The sequence below is a fragment of the Phalaenopsis equestris genome, unplaced genomic scaffold, assembly GCF_001263595.1.
Source record: "Phalaenopsis equestris unplaced genomic scaffold, ASM126359v1 Scaffold000403, whole genome shotgun sequence".
NCBI classification, from domain to species: Eukaryota; Viridiplantae; Streptophyta; class Magnoliopsida; order Asparagales; family Orchidaceae; genus Phalaenopsis; species Phalaenopsis equestris.
Window position 1 is genome coordinate 910,913 of NW_018164845.1, and position 4,084 is coordinate 914,996.

A 4,084-nucleotide genomic window follows, 5' to 3' on the forward strand; every position below is an offset into this window, starting at 1 on the left:
ATTGTATGCACATGAGATTGTATGGATGAGAATGTAGTTCATATGATTGAGTGCAAATAAATAGGAAAATATTCGTTGAAGAGTGTAGAGTTAGAGGACTTGGGTCGTCTTCCTTGGTCTTCAACATGTCAAGGACCTCCCGCTTGAAATTCTCGCCGAACTTGATGTGGAGGGAATCGAGAGAACTTTAGAATGAGAGATGGTATCTTCCCTACCTAGCCGGTCTTAAGAACTATTTAAACTTTAAATTAACCAATATTATTTATAGTATCTCTAGTAAGGGTAAAGAATAATATTGCTCTTATTTGGCACAATATAATTTTTCATACTTCCACAATAGAATTCCTATATTTATTATTGATTCATGATAAGAAAAAGGATATTTCATATTTAAAAGATATTTCAAATTCAGTGCTTCTTTTCTTATAAAAACTTAAGTTATCTTTAGAAATTGTTATTGTTTTGTCAAAATATCAAAAATACCAAAAATATCAAAAATACTATCAAAAATACCAAAAAGAATTGAACTTTAATTACTGTGATAATATCTTTAGTTTAAGTAATTGTCTTTTTGAAATAGAAGTTTGTTACTTAATAGTACTTGTGAACAATCCTTGTGGGTTCGATATTCTGGGCTTAATCAAAAAGTCTTATATTGCTTGATAACGATACATATACTTACATAGTATCCCAATATATATATAAATTAAAAAGTAGAATTCTTATTTTCTTCAGGATCAAGTTTTTAGTGTTGTTGCAAAATAGGAAAGATAAGTGGAGAATATAATTGCATACACTGTTATACTGTTGCATATAAATAGTCGGATCAAGGCCTGAGAGTGAACACACCCAAAAATACCTCGACGTGGTCACAACTAGTCTTGACGTGACCACACATTGGCATATCTGGCATGGTCATGCCTAGCCTTGGGCATGTCCACACCTAAATATTCTTTGTGTGCTCACTTACCATGCCACACTAGCGATTCAAGGCCTTCATCCATAGTCCAGGCACGAATCATCGCGGATGGTGATTTATGGCACCTCCAACTACTAGAAAGATTGTGGCCGATGACTAACCATTGAAACCGACGACCAAAGAGACTTATGCCACCACGATCCTAGCCTATAAATAGGTCTCAACACTACAGTCTACACTCTTTATTATACACAAACTCCAACACTTATCTCAAACTACTCGAATAGTGGAAGAAGAAATCCTCCTGCAAGCCTCCTCCTCTGATCAGCCTCTTCTCTGGCGAGTTTACCCTGCCCTCCTCCTTTAATTAAAGCATTTATTTTGGAGAGTTAGACTAGGTTAATCCATTCAATATCCTTGGATTAGGCTTAATTTTGGGCTCGACTTAGGTCGACCTAAACCCAACCTAACCTTAACCCAATAGTAGGCTTAACCCTAACCTAAAATCTGACATAACCTAAACCTTGACCTAACCCTAAATCCTGATCTAACTTAAACTTGAACTAAACCCTGACCTAACCCTAAAACTTGACCTGACCTAACCTAAACCCTAACCCACTTAGTCTTAACCCTAACTCAAACCTAAACCCAGCTTAACCTTAAATCAAACCCAAAAAAATTTTGAACCTGACATAAACTTAACACGAACTCGGCCTAACCCTAACCCTAACCCGAACCTAATTTTAACCCTAACCTGAACCCAAGCCCAAGACTGACCCAACTCAGTTTTGATCTGACCTGACTCAGGTCTGACCTGACCCAACTCAAGTCAGACCTGACCCAACCGAGGTCTGACTTGACCCAACGCGGATCTGACCTGACCCAACCTAGGACTGACCTCACCTGACCAAACCCTAACCTGATTTCACATAAACCAAAGCCAACTAAGTCCAACCTAGGTCAAGCTAAGTCAACATTGGTCAACTCACTTCAACCTAAATCAACCCAAGTTAACCAAGATCAACCCAGATCTGATCTAGGTCAACCCGAACCCCGACCAACTGACTTGGGGAGGGAATCTCGATCACCTCAATTCAATCCTAACTCAACTCTATTCCAATGCTAAATGTATGTTGTTTTTTTTTTGTTTCATATGTCCTTTAATGTTTCATTCCATGCGTAATCTTCAAAAAGAAAACAAAATATTAAAGAAAATACATAAAACAAACAAAAGGATGAAAACATCTCACAAAAGGATGATTTTCTCTACAAACATCAAAAATCAAATCTTAAATAAGTTAAACTCAAAATTTAGGAAAAAACTTTGATTTCTCAACATTACCGATAAACATAAGAACTGAAACAAAACATGAATTAAATATTAAATCTCAAGTAACACTTACAATACACCAAGGTAAAGAGCGAGAGCATAACCTACATAGATTTGACATGAACCTTAGGTTAAAAAAGTTAGACATGAAACTGAGGATCATACATTTACTTCAAGTTAGTTTGAGTATAGAAACCTAGGTTAGTTTCATAAGCACCCTAGTTTGTGCTAAGGACTATGACATACAACATAATAAACCTACCATCTAAGCCTAGAGGGATTATCTTAAAATGATGTAACTCATGGTTATTAACAAAGGTGTATCAAAACAATTATAAACTATGAATTCTCCGTGCTATTTTATTCAAGGGAAATTTCTGTTTATGATGTTAGTTATAATTGATGGATAACAATGTTTCCGAGCCTAAGGCATTCTAACCTGGGATGTTATTTCTAAAGTCTTGGTTAGTCCACCTCTCAGGATTCATTAAATAGTATACAGTTTAACTTTTCATCTAGAAATACTTCTTACCTGACTCTATCCTTAGCTAGTAAATTCCAATCATTTCAATCAATCAAATTATGTATATTTGATTCACCTTTTGATCTCACTGATTAGTTCAAACTCATCTTTAGTCTTTTTCAAACACTTAGGTAAAGGAAAAAACCTTTGATTTTATAGACCGATGAAGGATTTTTAAGGTAATATTTTATTCCATTGGGAAGATATATTATTATTCAAAAAGTTGTACCCAACCATTTAGATAGAAGTATCTAAATTTTCTATGGTGTGTAGCGACACACAAAAATTCCCCACCATTCTTCAGCTCCAATGTATCATTCTTCATGAATCTTGGAAAGCATATCACAAATACATTCCAAAAAGTATTAAATTAACATTTAAGTGATCAAATAAAACACATAAGCAAGTGCATTTTCTTTGCACTTCACTGCAGCCCAGAAAGTACTGTAATGGTCCTTCTTTCAGCGATAAAGCTAGAGAGGCATGCACTATTATGGGCTGCAGTTCCTGCACCTCCAGCATCTCTTTCTGAATTAAGTGATGAACAAGCAAGGGCTCTCATTCTACCTTTGTTTTATTTGGAGTTGAGCTTGTGAGTTCTTTTAAGGCTTTTGAGCTTTAGTAAACTATGCCACAAATATCAACTTTAAGTCAATGAATGACGTGATTACTTTTGTTGGTAATTTGTTGAGCCATCTAAGGGCTAAATACCACAACATGGTGAAGAACATGTGATACTTCAATTCGTCAGTGATCTTTAGAAGGCACATTGTTGACTCAGAGGCAATTTGAATGGAATGATTAGCCCTACCCTTATTGGATTCCGGTGTAGTTACCTTAAACCTTTATTTGGGCTTGACTTCAGAGATCTGCTAAGAGAAAGCATTCCTAGCTTGTCGGGGAACTTTTGTTTGCTCAAACCAATGTCTATCAATAGGTCATGACCATCACTATCTAAGTATAGGAATTCTCCTTCTTTTTTATGGGCTTGAAGTACCCTTTGGCCCCTGGGAGTCAGCCCTTCCACTTGAGGGTTCTGCTCCCACCCTCAAGCCAACGCCTCTCAGATGAAGTCCAACATTTGATCCTTCAGCTCCCAGATCTGTTGGTTTACAAAATTTCTTATGCATTCCATTTTAGCAGTGTATATGTGGTGCGATTATTCTTCCTAAGCTGCTTCTCCTTGTGATGCTCCTCTTCTGAGGCATGTTTCTATGCTCATCACATCATTTAGGATGTTAAATATGAATTCGTTCTTGAATCATGCCTTAAGGTATTATAATGTATGTGAAGAGAAGAGAGAGAGAGAGAG